Here is an 18589-nt window from a genome sequence, read left to right on the forward strand (position 1 = left end):
CATGCACATGCCTCTGTATCTGTCATGTCATGTGTTTAATCATATTACCATGATGCAGAGTGTTTCTATTCTCATTTTATAAAAGTGGACAAAGGCTGGGTTCCCCAAGGGACAGTTTGACTTGATCTCACCTGCAGAATCTGAGAGGCCTCCACTGGAGATTTATGGCCCCTGGAGGTAACAAAGTTAAATCCCTCTGCGTAGTTTTTCTGCATGCTCCATCCCTCCTCGATGCAGTCAGGATGATTGATTAGGCTGCTAGTGTGGGGGAGCTGACGAGCAAAGGCTGGACGACAACAGCAGGGACGAACATTTAGTCTGATTGACCAGATGGGATTGTGAATAATGTTCACATCGATATTAGCTCAGGGTCTGCCTCACTGTCAGCCGCTATGAATTTAAATAATTCCAGGATGTTTATTGTAACAGATTCTGTTCAACAAATTGCATCTACAGATATTTCGTGTCTAGTCCACCATTGGGATGCTGACAGAAACATGATTGTAAATAATAGTAGACAAACACGCATATGCTGAGCTGTTTTGAGATAAATAGATAAAAAATAAATAAAAATCTGGCACCACTCTCTGATAAGGCACCATGTTGGGTTGTTATGTTTAATGCTCATAGGTCTCTCATAACCCATCAGGATGGCATTGGTTAAAGATAATAAGATTTTTAGAGATGAATTTTGGTTAACCTGGTCGATGGAATTTTTCACAAACAGATAACACAAAAATTTTTCATGTAAGTGGACTATGACTGATCTGTAAAGCTTTAAGCTCTAATTCCTTTTTGGCAACATTATTTAATTAAAAATGAGTGTTTATGTTTAACATTATGTTGCCCCTTATGCTTAAACGAAAGTCGAACTACAGCTATGTGAGACTGTACTTAAGCAAAGTGGTGCTGTGAGCTAAATGCTAACATCGGCTGTTTATCATGTTCATTGTCTGCATTTAGTGTGTTACTATGCTAACATTTGCTAAATAGCTGCACAGCCGACACTGATCGGAATGTCATTGCCAATTCACCAATCAGATGAACTATCTTTTTTGTTGATCTGGAGACACACACACACACCACTACCACCACCACTACCATTGCTTAAGAAAATCCGGGTACGTATATCGTACAATCAGGGTCAGTGGGACATCAGCCCCAGAAAAAGATGAGCTGTAACTTGACAGACAATCAATCAGGACTTAAACCTCAATCCATTACGCATCAGTCATTGAACCACAGCTGACCTCACTGTCTTGCTTATGGATGGTCAGCTTTTGATTTTGTGATGCTAACACTGTACTGCATCAGTACATCGACTCAGTTACCACTGATGGTAGAGATGGGTGTCTCTCCTCTGCTACACCGGCTGATTAATGGTCCCATTGAACTCTCAGCCTATGGCTACTCTCCCCACAGCTCATTAAGTACGATCTAATAGAGGGTGGGGATAGGTTGGTGGGGTGTGTGTGTGTGTGTGTGTGTGTGTGTGTGTGTGTGTGGTGGGGGGGGGGGGGGGGGGGGGTCTCAATTCTCAGAGTTCAAACTCGTTGAACTCTGATGCAAGAGAGAAACACGCTGACACTGGGAATTCAAGGTCGAGATGGGTATTGACTGGGAGATCTATTAAGAGAGTTGGAAATTCTCCACAGAGCCTTCTGTACCAGCGTTGTCATTTGTCCTTTAATGAAGAATAGTGTGGGAGGCTGCCATTGTTCTAGCAGTTGTCTCCTGTGGCTTTTGCCCAGGGCGATGTGGTTGAGACGTGGCAGAGCACACGGCCTAGTGGGTCAGAACCAGTATTGCTCTAAATGATCTTTTCCCAGCAGCTCCAGCCGTTACTGTATGTCCACTTCAATTCATTAAACCCTTGTTCTTTATGGTTCTTCATACACACAGAGCCGCCGTACAAGGAAATAAGTGTTGTCAGGAAGTGCTAGTCAGCAAACACTACCTAAATAATGCCACAAAACAGCATTTTAGTAGCAAACAACTACAACAAAGTGAATAAAAGTAAGTGTGATTATAGGTCTGTTGCAGGGCTTTTTGCTGTAATGGGCAATATGTCTTCAAGTAACACAAATTAAGCTGTTGCTCCCAGCTAAGATAAGAGTCCAGCACAAACCCCACAGTAACACTATAAGTTTTCCTTTAACAAACAACATATAACATATCAATTAATGAGCTTTAGGCAGAGTTTGTTACCTGTTGACAGTGCCAGGCTAGCTGTTTTCATATTTCCAGTCTTTGTGCTAAGCTAGGCTAACAGGCTGCAAGCAGTAATTTCATATTTACCACACAGAAACAAAAGTGGTATCAATCTTCTCATCTCACTCTAAGCATATTTCACAAAATATACTCCTGTACCTGTGAGGATAATGTCTAAATGCCTGGTGAGCAGATGTTTGACTGGTTAGAGAGGCAAAGTTGCACATCTCTGACTTGTTATTTCCGTTCGTTTTACATGTTTTGAATTCCAGTTCAGCCTCTAAAATTTCCATGCCCTCTGACCCTGTGTGCATAGAGCCCATGTCTTCCTCAGTGGTCCAATTTGAATAAACCTCTTACATCATCAGGGCGTTGTAGGTGCAGGGTCTCACTCTCTCTCTCATGGTCACTGTCTCAGCAGAGAGGTGTTTACAGAGAATCAATGCTTGCTGAAAGCTCCCAAGGGGTTTTCAGAGACAGGAAATGGTCCCAAGCACCTGCTCTGCAGTCAGCAACTAAGCAATAACGGCTGGCGTGATGGGGTTATTGGTAATTTATCATTTGTTTTGGCTGTGTGCAGTGTTTCAAATAACGATGCTGCACAGTCAGTCACTGTGTAAACTAACTCACTAACCTACTGTACATCTGCCTGTCAGCAAAAGAGGAACTTACTGACAATTTCAGGAAATATCCCTCAAACATCCTGTTGTTGTCATTGTCTTATAAAGTACTGTGATAGGTTGCAGCACCTTCAGGAGTGCGAACACAGAGTGATTGTGAATGCAGCTAGAATCTCTAATTCAAGCTCTTCTCTTTTTAGTTCTTGTTCAACACGAACACTTCAATTTAACATTAAACTTTTAAGTGGACTCAGAGTAAATGCAGCCATTACTATGTGTCATCACATTAACTTTAATGAATAATAGCTTCTTTTCACATTTCTGAATCTCAAGCGCCAGAGAATTAGTATGATAGCTTTTTTTTTTTAAATCACTGTATGACAATCTTGAGGGTTATTACTTTGCAGATTACACTGCATGTGTGTTTGTGTAATATAGGGGACTACATGAGCCCTTGTCCTGAAACACAAGGTGTCATCACATGTATCTATCTTTTTTCAAGCACTGGTGCTTAAATTCATATTATATTTATAATGTCTTGTAAATGCAGAAATGACGCAATAGAACTCATTATGTGTCAGCAGAAAATTTATGTTAATTGTAATTGTTCATACTTTTAATTAATTAGATCCATTAAGAACTGATTGCAGCTGAATGAAAAGGATGAGTATTTTGACATGATTTTTTCACAATCAAATTTTTGAAAGTGAACTCTTGTGAGAGTATCACTTACTCTCTTGTTCCTGCAGCTTGCCATGTGCATTACACAGATGTACATTTTCTTCTCTGGAGCCCAGTTTCTGATACACATCCTGGTTCTACAATGTGAGCATAGTGTTGGTGCTATATTTATCCTGCCTTGCTATTACAAGATATTATGTTGTTTACCATCATTTTACAGCTGTTACCAGAGTGCCACCCTCTGGTCAACTTGCTAATCACGGATCCACGATGGATCCCACAGGCACAGTGGCTACAGAGATGCTGCAGACAGCAGACACAAAGGCTATGGCTAGGCTAGGCAATGATACAGAGGGATTTATTGGTAAAAGGTTTCAGAGTTCGTGCAGAAGGATTTAGGATGTAGGAAAAATTATACTGAGTTGTGTCCTTTTCTGGTCTGGTGGTTCTGTTATTTTGGACAGAATATGTTCTTACGGATGTAGATGTTCTCAACTAGGACCTGCACATTGCAGATGGGCAATCAAAGTTTGTCTGATGTTCTTCTTAACTGCATTGATTTGCACTAATCATAGAATATTATTATGAAATTCAATATTCACAGACAAGGATGATGTTTTATTGGCTGAGCTTTGATTATTTTTTTGTAGATTACATGTAGTCATTCATAACTATATGTTTTCTATGTATTTGTAGTTATGTAATATTCTATAATATGTTATAGAGTGTTTGAATGTGTGTAACCATTTACATGGGGAGTAGTGTTGAGCTGGAAAGTAATGAAAGGTTTAACAGAGTGATTAGAGGAAAGAGTGTTTTTATGTGTTTTAACTCGTGGTTTTGTTTTTAGTAACGGTGTTAACTTGAATTTGAGTCTATACCTCCCAACAGAGGGGAGAGGGTGAACAGTTTTTCCTATACAAGGTGCTTAGTCCACAACCACATTTTAATGGTGCGGTCATTGAATATATATTTTAATGTTTAATATTAATATTTAATGTGAATTATTATAGATTAGGTGAAAGCTAAAGAGGGTTAAAGGGGCAGCAAAACTGAGACCACACATAATGTTATAGACAATGTTAGAGACATATTATACAGGTAGAATCGTCATTAAGCGTGTGTTGACGAACCTAGGTGGTCTTCATAAGACCAGTGAGTAGAACAGTGTTACATATTATATGTTTTTGATTTCAGGAAATCAGATAACTGCCTCTAGAGGGACACAAGAGTCATGTACTCCCTCCAATTAAAACTCATGCTCACTGACAACAGATCCCACTACTGCCTTTCAGGACTTCTAAATACCTGCTGTCTTCTATAAAGATTTAATTGGAGTCTTTTTTTTTTTAATATTATATTTTTTATTTTTTTCATATTATCAAAGACGACACTCTCATCACTTGAGGAGTACGGCATAACATCGGGGAAATGACAATGAGCACTAAATTATCTTGTTTTTCTCTGTTAAGTGCAATTATTATTCTTTCTTTTGTTCAGAATCCAAGAAAAACTGCTTTGATGAAAAACCACTTTTGTCAGGGTGCACTATGTTTGTGAGATTGAATTTATGTGCTTTTGTCGCAAATACCTATTCTGTAAAATGTATGTCATTTCTAACTTCATACTACAGGTATATACCATGTATTTAACAGCACAGTGTTAAATTACATTGATTTTCACAGTGGTGTGGAGAGATCCTGCTGAAAACTGACAGGATGGATAAATGGTCAGCTTTGCGGTAGACCAAGGCTGTCCTGATTAGAGTCATGATTAGAGCATTCACAGCTGGTTTTTTTTGCCACCACATGTGCAACAACAGTGCAACAGCCTGTAATCTTGAATACTATGCTGTTTTTATCAGATGGTTAAGGTGTCATATGCAATATTAATGAGTAAAACAAGCAAGTGAAGGTCAACATTCCTTTGAAACAACTTAATACAGAGTAGTATACACACTGTAAGACAGAAAAAACGTGTCTGGCTAAAGAACCTGTCTGTTTATACCTCCCTTGGGGGATTTAGATTCAAAGCTTTTATTTTTCATTTCATAAACTGGGATGAGAGCTGCTTTAACTGCTATAAAGGCAGGGCACAGAGGATGCATAAAACATGGTACTAAAGATTGGATTTGAGGTAAAATCCTGGTGCTCAGTTAGACTTAATGTTCTTTAAATGAACATCCTCCTTGGCCAACTTGTATCACAGATTAAAGAGTTACATCAGTTACATTCCTTTTTATCTCAAATATTTGCAACTATTTACTAGCTGACAGTTCAATTTAATTTAATTAACTAGGCAATGCACCCTGTGACCTTATATTCACGAGCAGATGAACTTTATCTGACATGCATATCCAGAGGTCTCATGACTCCGTCTCTGCAGTCAAAGGCACTGCTGCCTCTCACTCCTCAGCCTGCTGTGTCAGTGTTCACTGTGAGTTGACCAGACTTCTTTACACATGCCAAAAGTTATCGCACTGGCACCTCATGAAAAACAAAATTTAATGGGCGCGGGAGTCAGGGTGCTCCAACTGCACAGCAAGACGGCGTTTCCCAACAACTTTCTGGGAATTGAGATTAAGAGTAATTTCAGATGCTATAGCGATTGCCAGGTCTCCCAGAGCAGAGCTGAGTCCAAAACAGCAGTTCTTATAGTCAGTCAGTGAGATCAAATCTATCTATAAAACATGGCACATATGGAACTGACTGATCAGTTCAAAATAATCAATATTGCTTGTGACAGACTGGGGCAATTGAACAGTGTATCTAAAGTTTATAAAATGGTAATTTGCATTTGATTGAGCCTCCAATTATCCATGATAACGCAACGTCTCAAATGTTGAAGTATGACGCATTTGGATTGAAAATGCATGTTCATATATATCACATATGGCAAAGTTCACCTTACATATATCCCAGCTTCAATCCATGTAGACATTATGTCACAACTATGTTTTACTTTTCCTAAACACTGCATTACTGACAATTCTCTTCTCCACTGAATGCTGAGTTTCATAGAACTGCATGTATTCTATTTATAAAAAACTCAACACATATAGTGCTTTCTTTGTCAAGTCTTTCTCTCAACTTTGACACACAGCACACTCATCAGATTTAAGAAATGCTCATTGAAAAGTTTCTCTGCTGCTGAATGTGGTTTCTTGCTGGGAGTGGGGCGTGGGAATTGTTGTCTGACAAGAGCTTCAGCCATTGTTGTCTAAATATTACAAGGGGCTAAAATACGCTCTCTGAGCAGCGCTACATCTTCAGGACATTTTGGAGGCTACAGTGAGTTGCTATTGGAAGGTGACGACACCAGGGCTAGCAGGTTAGTGTGCTAACTTCAGCAGAAGAAAAGACGTAATAGAGACAAGAGTTAACATTGCCGTTGCTTTCCACCAATGGAGAAAGCTCTTGGTTAGTAAAGGAATGAAGTTTGATGCTTAACTCAAAACATTTCCTCTGACTGGTAAGTAAACAGCTGCTGAAGTTGTCTATGTAACAACAGCAAAACTTACAAATAGCTCCTTTAATTGTATTTCATTCATATTTCTACTTGAATATCACAACACAGTTTGTGAACTTCTGAACCTCAAAATGTCTTCTGTCCCTGATGGCTCATTCTTTATTCTGTTAATAACTGCTGATGTATGATTTTATTGGACATTTTTGAAAATGTGTTGAGAAAAATGCAGCACTGATCTGATAAGTGAAGCTCAGTTAAGTTTTCATGACTTCACAGCTGCTGGCTTTCAAAGACTTTGAAGCCATTGCAATCATTGTACTATTGAGGTCATGTGTTTTATACAGATGCTTGTTAAATGGTAGTCTCGACTTTTCTGAGAATTATAAATGTCATTTAGGTATTTCCAAACATTTCAACTACACAAAAACAATAGCATCACATCACACAATGACCCTAGAGTTATATTTCTATATTTTACATAGTTTTAAATCTTGTTCCTAAAGATCTTTTTTAAAAAATAGTGTTTTCTACGTCAGGACAGTGGATAGCACACTGTAACAGATGTTTCTGATTCCGATATCCGGTACAAGTCTTTACAGTTTAGACCGTTCCTATTTTCTGTTTCTCATTAAAGGTATATCAGTTCTCGTAAGGTAAATAGCAACATCTACACAAAGTGACGGCAGAAAACTGGCAGAATCAAATGCCAAATTGCATAACGTATTGTCCTCTGTGACCCAGATCATGGGACTGAACATTTCTTGTTAATTTGAGGTTTTTCACTTATTTCCCTTTTCTCAGGAGACTCGCTCTTGGCTTGCAAAGTATCACATCAACTCAGATACCATCTGCTTTGGACTGGACAATGACTGTAGTATTTTAGCTCATATCTGCCCTGCATCTTTGGAATTACAGAGTGCTCTCATCTCTTCCCCTGCTCCACTTTCCTCAGCTTCCATCTAATTTCAACAGCAGGAGATAAATACGCAGCACTCAACTGTCATTTGTGCCTTTTTGAAGTTTAGAGTATGCACGTGAGAAAAAATACAATTTCTCAGAAACGGGCGCAGCGAAGATCAATTCCATCTCCATTCACATGCTATTAAATGTAAAACATCACAGGCTATTACATGTAAAACTCAGCAGCGTGAACTGTATAATATATTTCATGAGTACTTATTTCCCATGCTGTAGTTTCTGATGTCTCCCAGCTGTTCAACATCTGCAGATTTCTGTTTCCTGCCCAGAGTAAAAAGGTCTGTCGATTCATGAGCACATTTCCCATGCTTGCGTGCTCAGCCTGATCCTGTTGCTTCCATGCTCTGTACCACTCCGTTTCTCTGAGGCCTGTAATCTGATCCTGGACCCAGCAGAATGCACAACCCAGATCTTGTAGCACACCATCCGGAGTGCCACAAGGCACCCTGTCTAATAGTTATGAGACATGCTGCCCCCCTCACCCCTTTCCCTGCTGCAAATCCCTTGTCACTGTAGACAGAAGATGAACAGCAGTGTGCAGGCTCCTCAAGTTAAGTTGGCATTTCCTTCAGTGACTTCTTCACATTGATAAGAGTCCTCTCAGGGGACACAGGGAGCAGAGGATGGGGAGGGGGTGGGAGCAGGAGCAGGGGCACCAGTGTAATTGCTGGTATCACGTGAGTGTGTTGTAAAACCCACTTGCCAGAATCCATTTGTCAGAGATTATCTGTTATTTGGAGGACTGTAGAGAACTTGTCTGGGGTTGGGGTTGGGGTCCCCTGGGTTGGCGAGCCTCTCGCCCATCTAACCTCGCCCCCGGCAGAGCCATAAAGCTGCTGGGTATCTCTGTGGCGAAAGTGGACAAAGTCACAACAGAAAGGACCCAGATTCTCTCTGGTCACAGTGTGGGAATATGTCCTCTCAGCAAGAGGCAGGAATAATAAGAAGATGAGGAAAACCACAGGGAAGAGGACAGGGGGGGGGAATCACTTGTAACTGCACCATCAAAGGCGGCAGATGTGGGACTGCTCCTTCCCCTCAGTTCCCCTTGTTACCAGACAGGGGAACCCCCTTTGGTTTGAGTCCGAGCATTGAATTCCAAATAATGGCCCATTTAGTTTCCTGCTGTACCATTTAGTCTTCAGGCCTTCCCGCATATACATTTCTGTGTGTTATGACCACACCGTCACAGTTTCCCATAAATCACCAGCATCGCACCATCCACGGTGTGGTTAATCTCTCCATCTGCAGCGTGCTGGCTGCGCAGGTGCCTTTGGGCTGGTGTTTCTTTACAGCCAGGTGTAGTGGGGTGCGAATAGAGAGACTCAAGAGGTTAGACAGTGGAACATTAGAGCAGAGTGGCAATTGTTCAGTTTCAAAATATGTCAAAAATGATAGATGAGTTCAATGCTAAGTGCTTGCTTTTGTATGTTGAGAGAAAACGGGATCAGGTGTAAACAAAAGGCGGTGATTCTTCTCTGATCACGGGCACAAAGACACCTGATGATTGTTACACTATTTTCACATCAGATTTTCAACATGAAGAGTCATTATTTGTTGAGTCAGAGGTCACAGAACAATCATTAAATCCTCCAGACTACATATGGTTAATGTCATCTGTCAGTAGCTGCTGTTTTATCTAAAATGCTCCAATCTGTCGCTCACTTCTTTTGAGTTTCTTCTGTATTACCAGCTCAAGAACTGGGGTCAAACCTAACTTACTCACTTTAGTGCAGTTTATCTGACCTGTTCATGTTCTTTGGGGTAGATACAGACTTTACCGAATGATAAATCTAATTAATGAGGTAGCAGCTCTGTGGCTGATGTGAACATGCATACCATGGCTATCCTGCTGATATGAAAGCACTCAATACTTCCTGAACAGAGATTTCAAACCCACATCGGCACCAGTTTGTCATCTGTGTGTGTGTGTGTGTGTGTGTGTGTGTGTGTGTGAGAGTGTGTGTGTATGAGTGTTCGTGTGTGGGTGTCTACCATCAAGCCACCACTAGCCTCCTTTTAATCCCAGGTCATTCAGGTCTGCTTAAACACTGAGCCACAGAATGTAAACACAGCCTTATTAACACTGCCAGACTCAGTAATCTTCCTCAGTAACCTTCAACCATGACTCAGGCTTCAGCTTCAGATGTGCACAGCGCTTTGCTCATTACTGCATGGTACAGCATAGTAAAGTTTATAGCCAACATTTTTCTCGATTTGATTGGTTTAATTTTTAATTGACATCAGCATGTTGTCACCTCACACTGCACTGAGATAAAACTGTCATCAAAAGATTTTAAATGTGTATTTTGAAATGGATTTGAATGACTTAGCATTAGCGAAAAGATAGTTGTTGGGTATTTACAAGCTGTTTAATATGATGTAAACAAGGCTCTCTTCATGCGCAGATGATAAGGGTTGCAAATAGTGTCCCAAGCTTATAACAGCAAACTATTTATAAAGGTTTAGGCAACAAAGTCCAGATGTTCCCTGATGTTCTGCTGCAAATGTTGACAGTTGTCCTAAAATGCCCTCGTAGAATTTTTCCCAAACACTTAGGCTCATGATTCATGTCAGTACTCCACCAATTTAACATTGCACTCCTGTAACATTGTTGGACTCATGACAGTTAAAAAAAATTGCCTTATAATTGTCGAAGCAGGACCAGATTAACATCTCGACCACCAACATTTCCATCATAGATTCAGGTCTGCAGAGGTAGTTGTTTTCATTTTCACACTTACACTCTTTGGTCCGAGCCGACGCTGCCTCACGTTACATCAATTGAAGCAGTTTATTAGACTTTAAAATACTGCTACAGGCTCAGCCACCGAGCAGCATCACAGAGGCTCATGGGGATAATGTGTCTTGCTCAAGGACACTTCACCGAGATTTTTTTTTTTCCTGAACTGGGGGCTTTAACCTTGGAGTTTTAGTTGAGGGATGATCTTTCTAACCACTAGGCCAGCCTGCAATCCTAGCTGCCTGAACAGTCTCATACCAAAAACCTTGTCTCGGATGATGGCACGGCAACATGGACATTTAACATGCCTCCATGTAAGCCTTATATCTTGTCCCTTTGCTCTCCCACCTCAGGATAGTGAGTCAGTCTCATCTCCAGTGGGAGCTCCTGTTCCTCCTTTTGCTGATCTGTTTACAGACCAAACACCCGGTGACTGGCCCAAAGTTCGCCTCTGTCTGTTTACGCTGTGAGACAGAGTATGCACGTCAGAGCTGAGCCTCAGGAGGAAAGGGGTTGGACTCTGGGGAAGCCGGAGCAGGGCTCGGGGGAGATGCAGGTGCACGAGACAGAGACAGAGAGGATTTATGGTGAAAGTACCAACTCCAGAGGCATGATGAGAAAAGGTCTGATCTCCATAATTCCTCTTCCTGCTGGTAGTCAGGGGTCATAAACTGGATCAACACTGGGAACAAACAAATCAAGCTTGAGTCCACCTAGAAAAGCCAGCTAACCAGCACTTGTCCATCTGAAGTGGGAATCTCCAGAACATGACGTTTTTATCAAATCGCCTTGTTTGTGTTTTTCCATGAGAAAGTTGGGAGCTCTTGGACCAGCTCCATGTGATCACAGCTCTGTACCTAAAGGCAGTGCCTCCCACAAAAAGGGCTCCTTCATCATGTGATTGGGCTCAGGGACAGCCACCCTTCCCATGGTGCTCATGTTCCTCCCCCGTCCCCGGGGGGACGAAGGGCCAGGTTTGCCTCAACGAGGGAAGGACACAGAAACAGAGTCGGTGCGACAGTGCGAGAGCGAGACAGAAAAAGAGAGACATCTGCTTCTCATCTCGATGGGAAAATTCCCCTGATCCTGGAGATTAGGATGGAGTCCCCCAGACAGAGCATGCTGGCTCCTCCGAGGTTCACCATTTGTAAGCAGGATCCCTCAGGCCTTGTTGGCTTTAATCCAGAGTAACTCATTTGAGTGAGTGAACCTCTGCTTGTATCGTAGTGACACACCCCCAACAAGCCATACAAAAACATATCAGTGATCACGGGTCTGACTGTTTCTTCTTCCATGTAAATCATATCTCATATTCTGGAGAAATTGTGATATTCTTATAATTCGTTAAAAACAAAAGTGAAAGTAATATGGGTTGACTGTGTCTCATGATAGGCCTTACCCTCCTACAGTCATTCCTCAAGTTCCATGATGCCAGGGGGTGGTGCTCTGTTTATTTTCCCCTGATTAGCACTGCACATTTTCACTTGTTCACAGCTCGGGGTGTGGGCAGTCAGTTTGTGGTCTGCGTTCATTCAACACCAGCTCCTTCCACTGAGGTTCAAAGCTTATCACGACACCTTCTAACCCCCCCACCCCCCCGACTCTTTCAGATCTGCTCCCGAGCACCCAGACGAGACCCACGTCCTGATCTTTGTTGATCTTTTCGTCAAACACCAGTTTTCAATCATTCCCCAGGCCGATCACCGAGGAGATAAAAAGCATTCACCATTGGTAAAGCAGGTTTGTATTGTCTGAAAGCAATCATGCCTGTAATCACACTTGATATTTCTGGGATGTCACAGTCTTACAAACAGGATGGATGTCCTGGTCTTCATCAGAGATGGATATTGGAAGGACCTCACAGTTGGTTTCTAAAGAAAGGAGTCTTGGCTCCACTACAGATCCTTTTGGATAAGCACACTGGATTACTGAAATCTCTGCAAATGTAATAAGAGAATTAAAAGGTCTTATGGTGTAATGTAAGAGCTGTGAAGGATGCGTAGATCAACATAATCAGTGATCAGCTTTTATTTGAACATAGGGATTCAACATACTTAATAAAATTTAAAATTACTCAAATTCAGTCACCAAATCATAAGAAAACAATATTTTATGTCTTATGTCTTATTTTATGTAATTATGTTAAATTGTTTCCACATATTTGAGGGATATGTGTGGATTAGCTGAGGTTACTCCTGTGCGATGGAGATGTTTCTAACCGCAGGGCAGACAGGCTCCTCCTTTCTCACAACCCCAGCTTCACCATCCTGGAACTTGTGTATTTATTTGCTTATTTTCTTTTTGAGGGTAATGGAAAATTAAACTTCAGCCAGTGTCATTGACAGTGTTTCCTTTATAAATGGGAAGTCAGACTGATTTTGTAACAGAGAACTAAGGCTGGTTTGACTGAGCCAAGTGAAAATATCATTCAAGATGCTCAGGTCAAACTTCCTTTTATCCACTGCATTTGCTTCAACTTAGTTAATATAATGCATGTCCATCCTGCAGACCCAGTGTCACTGTCTGGGCGTTTTATCCACTCTGGTGGTCCTCATTTATCTGTCCCCTCTGGGCAGAGCGCCATCTGGGATTGGTTGTCTCCACCATCTCCCTGGCAGCAACACTTTGAGACCAGAACCAGACACTAAATCACAGGAGTAAAACAACAAATATACACATTGTCTTGAGTAACGAAATCTCCTGTCCCAGCAAGTGCACAGTAGCCGTGAAGCATTTAGCTCAGTCTTTTTTCTTTTTTTTTTTTTTAAACCAGAGTAAATCTACTCATGATAATAAATGGAACTGCAGCCAAATTCCCATCAGTCGGCTGTATTATTTATTATTTCAAGTTATTAACTTTCCCTAGCTCTTTGACCTCCACCGATCCTCTCCCCGCTCTGCTCCCATTTCGTTGTTCCTTGTTCTACAAGCTATAGCTATTTGAGTAAATGTACTTCTCTACACAAAAATAAATCTCAGTGCACAATTTTGCTTGGCTGCGGTTTGTGTAAATACTTGCACAGATGAACTTCACCTAACACTTGCTCAGGCCGTGGCCTACTTTTGTCATTTTTCTCTCAGGGCACCTCTTCTGACAGGGAATTGGTTACTTCACCACGAAAACCTCAAAGTCACTGCCTTTAAATATGAGTCTCCATGGGTTCATTTGAATCATTTGAAAAAGTTGAGTCGTTCCAGCTTTCTCCCTTTGCTGTGTTGTTGGTATTTTAAAGATCAAGCTTGCTACAGTCATATCTGTCCCACTTATCCTTTTCATCAGGATCCAAGCATGTGTTATTTGTGGAGTAGTTTCTTTAGTAGACATTTTGGGACAGAAATTGTGTGGTGGATAATCCCCTGTAAACCATAGTGTCATTTTTACATTTTGGTTTTTGTTCAGATTAAACAAAAGAGATGAATCATATTAAATAGTGGTGGATTTTGTTACCTTTGAACAGATCCTGCTAGCTGCCCTCCCCTCCGTTTCCACTGTTGATGCGAAGTTAAAGGAGCTATTTGTAAGTTTTGCTATTGCTACATAGTTAACGTTAGCATTAGCAGCTGTTTACTTAGCAGCTTTGAAGAAACGTGAGTTCAGCATCAAACTTCATTCCTCCACTCACCAACAGCTTCTACTGAAGTTAGCATGCTAACCAGCTAACACCAGCCCGTCTCCTCACTTTCTGATAGCAACACCTCCAGCTCCTGACAAGAAACGATTTTCGGTGGCAGAAAAAACTCACAAATAGCCCCTTTAAGGTAACCGACTGCCATCCCTTGCTATTACCACGCAGCCATGAGAGTGATAGCAATCTTCTCGTCTAACTCTCTGTTAGAAGGCAAGTAAGCTAATTTCCCAAAATGTCCATCTATTATGTTGTAATTGTGAGCAGCAGAATTACAAAGTCAAGCATTACAACATATTTGTGTACAGCTATAGAAACATTTACTAGACCTTTATAAAAACTTTACTTTTAATGCCATCTTTACACTAATTGCCCCAGTTTTACACAGCTACTGTCAGTTTGCCCAGGTTTGTGAATGTGGCTGATGTGTGTGTTTATTGAGAAAACCTTTTAAAAAATCTTACACAAAGCCCCTGAGGGAGGATAAACTAATTTGAGTTTTTTTTTAAAAAAAAAAATCACTCTGTACACTGAAAAAATAAACACCAGCACTCAAGTGCAAGTGCAGTCCAGTAAATCTCGCTGTCTGATTGAATTCATGTTTACTCAAGAGTCTACCACTTCTAGGAATAAATCTAATCTCATTGCCAATCAATCTCAGTGCAACATTTACTATTAAAAGTATTCCATTAGCCTCAGCCTCCTTTATCTCGTTTAATAACATGTCAGAGTGCTGAATGAAAGGATCCTGTTGGTTTTCAAGGAAGCATGTTTACAGAGTAATCTGAGTACACCTGCTGGCTTTTAAATTATATTTACATTAAACATAATTTGGTGGTTATTATTTGAAGAGAATGTTTTAGCATGAGAGAGATGTTAGAAACATCTCATTTATCTGTTTAATGGTCCAGGCTGAATCACCACCACCAACAGCGCCAACCCATGAACTCGTGAATGTGCTCCACATGTGGGATCTCTTAATGGATTTTAGAGTATCACCACAGGCCTGAGTTATAACCTGCTCTGTGACTGCGGGACCACTTCCGCACAGTTTGCACTGCCCGCTCTTCATTAATAAAGCTAACGGCTTTTTTAACCGGCAGTGACACAAGCCGCAATAACTCAATCTCAGTGCTGTTTTTCCTTCACTATATTACCAACCGCAGGACTGTGTGGAGGTGATGAAGTTTTATTTTAGACAAACAATCAGTTTTCTCTCTGAGCTGCTTCTGCTGCTGCTGCTGCACCAGGTTCCCTGCACAGTTAGCAGGGGGTGCACAGAATCACAAACAGACACAGAGATCCTAACACAAAATCTCTCTGTCTGTGGATGTGAAAATAGTTTAACAATTTGGGAAATTCAGTTTCTTGCTGAGAGTGAGATGCACTGTTCCATCTATATGTACAGCAGAGCCAGCCAGCAATTAGACTAGCCTATCCTAAAGGCTGTAAACAGGGGAAAACAGATAGCCTGGCTCTCTCCTAAGTTAAAAATAATCACCCCATCAATATCTCTTAAGATCACTGATTAACATGTTTCCTGCTTGTTTAATCTGCACACAAACAGAAATCTAAAAAAACTGCAGTTTGTGGTTTTAGAGAAAGTCACATGTTGTAAATGCTTCTTGACCAATTCAAATACATCCATCCATCCTGCATTTAATAAGCTCGAGCACATTAAACTAAACTGACCAACTAAACAGAACACTTTCTGAGCTTCAATGGTGCTGGTGGGAGTATTTTTTTTAACTTTAGACAGTGCCAGGTTAGTTGTTTCTAGTTTTTATGCTAGGCTAATCAAGTCCTGGCTGTGCATGTAGCTCCTCAGACATAATGACTGTATCAATCTTCTCATCTAAATCTGGGAAAGAGAGGAATATTTCCCAAAATGTCAATGTATCAAGTCTTTTCCATTCAAATTTTACGGTATGGTTTGCTGTAATTGCTCCTCAAATTAAACATGATAAATTGAGCCATATTTTTGTGACATCAAGAATTAAATCCTCATTTAGCCTGTGGTTACCACTGCCAACTGACATTGTGATGTCCAAGACACAGCTGCATAAAGTTAAATAGTATCCGGAGATTTCTGCAGTGACTGATTCATGACACCTCCAGGCTAAAATAACTTCCAATTGTCTCTTAACATGTTGACTGGCTTCCTACAAAACAAAACAATGCTCACATATGAACAACAGACTGAGCATGAAAACAGGATGACACCTGACAACCTTGGGAAAATATGTCAGACATAAATATGTCAATGAGGCATGGAAGTGTAAACAGGATTTGACATGTTTTAAATGAAAGAACTTGTTGTGATATAATGCTAATCACCTTAGGTAACAGTAAGCAGCTTTTTACTCACGGCTGGAGCACTTCCTATTTACCAGTTATTTTAAATATAGTTTTCTTCACAATGATACAGTCGGTGTGGGAGGAAAGGATTCATGGTTGGTCACAGCTAATTAATGGCAGGAAAAAAGAGGTCTGGGTGTTAAATATTGCCATATCCTGTTTGGGTCTGCTGTCCAGGTGGTTCAACATGAGTAAAATCATTTTACATCATCTCCCAGAATCCTCTTGTTCAGGTTGTCCCTCCCGTAATTGTGCATTTTCTTTTTTTGGTTCGCATGTCTAAAATATGTATTCAGCATTTGGCACAGTTTTGGACCACACCATAAAATGATACTTACAAGGATTAATTAATCTATAAGAATTACAGTGACACTGTGACTAACTTCTTCTCCCTGAGGGGCTCTAACTATTGTTAATGAGATCCTTCAAAGTAAGGGGCTCTGGCTCTCCACCTTCCCCTTCAAGGCCCCACTGTGGAGGAAACCGAAGTCGCCCCAACAATGATGAATGGACATCATTAATGTTGTTCATCTGTTTACCTTTTACTCTGCAATCTGGGAAAATTAGGGGTCAACAGCATAAGGAAATGTGCTTACTTTGGCACTCCAGTTCCTGAGAGCCACCCATTTGGTCCTCACAACATGAAGAGACACAGCAGACTGCAAGGGACTTATTCATTCGACCAGCTGACCTTCCTTCAATCGCGAGGCCTTATCGCTAAACCTAATTAGAGACGAGGCTTAGCTGACATTTTGGTCTCTATTTTCCATCAGTGAACGCTTTCAAACATTTTTGATATTAATGAGCAAATTGTGAGTCTTTCTACCCCCTGTTATAGTCCATCTGTACAGCAGGCAGAAAACAGCAGACTATTTCTTTTTTTTAAAACATGTTTTCATTAAAGAGGCATCATTTAAATTTATAGCGTCGCCTCAGAATAATTCTTTAAGGAGATGAATATCCAATCTCCGAAAAAGGAATGGCCCTTTTTTTCTCCAACCAAACTGTTTGACACAGAGCAAGACAAGACACATGGTTAACACCATTAAGCTTTGTGGTTTTAGTAAAAAGCAATGAGGGCCTCAAGGTTGTTTCACACTCTGACAACATAGAGATCCATCTCCCCTGGAGTACAATATCACTCGAGCCCGGTTTGTTTGTCCTGTCAGCTTATATTTATAGTGTAAACAATTTGTGATCTTATTAGGCCCCATCAGCTGGTGCACCTTTAAAAACACTGATAGATCACTGAGCAGATGGCGAGACGGCGTTAAGAGTCTGGTTCTGTCTGCTGAGCACACAAACAAGCCTGTGTGGCAGCTGTAGCAGGGAGGAGAAGCAACGATCTTCAAGTCTTCCATTTAAAATATCTTTCAGACAAAACATGAAACTGACTTGCACTACATCATTATAGTCTTACGTAACCCTTTCTAAAAGTGGAGGTATTAATCTCACTACTTAGGAGGGAGAAAACAGCTTCTGGGCCATCTCTTGTTCATCTGCACCAGCAATATTTCAGCAATAAGATGGATAATTAGATAGTTAGAAGGAGAAGATTTATATTGCTGTACAGGAAAATGTTCACCATCCAGACAATGACAGCTCAGTGAGAACACTAAGGGCAGGACTAAAACAAAATAATTGTGGAGTCCAATTCCCTCAAGAATCACAGTTTGCTTTGCCTCCATTCTGTCTGACTTTTGAAGAGCATCCATCACTGCAATGTAGAGATACAATTTAGGTAAAGACTACTGTAATATTGCCCAGTATAATTAGAGGAAATGTCTTTCATCATCCCTGACTGTCTGCATTTACTGATGCTCCGGCCAGGACGGCTAGATGGTAATGGGTGAGATGGCTTACTTCTGCTTAAAGTGTCTGAGATGTTTAGAAACCCCACACTC

The sequence above is a fragment of the Seriola dumerili genome, unplaced genomic scaffold (assembly GCF_002260705.1).
Source record: "Seriola dumerili isolate Sdu_G_001 unplaced genomic scaffold, Sdu_1.0 BDQW01000149.1, whole genome shotgun sequence".
Lineage (NCBI taxonomy): Eukaryota > Metazoa > Chordata > Actinopteri > Carangiformes > Carangidae > Seriola > Seriola dumerili.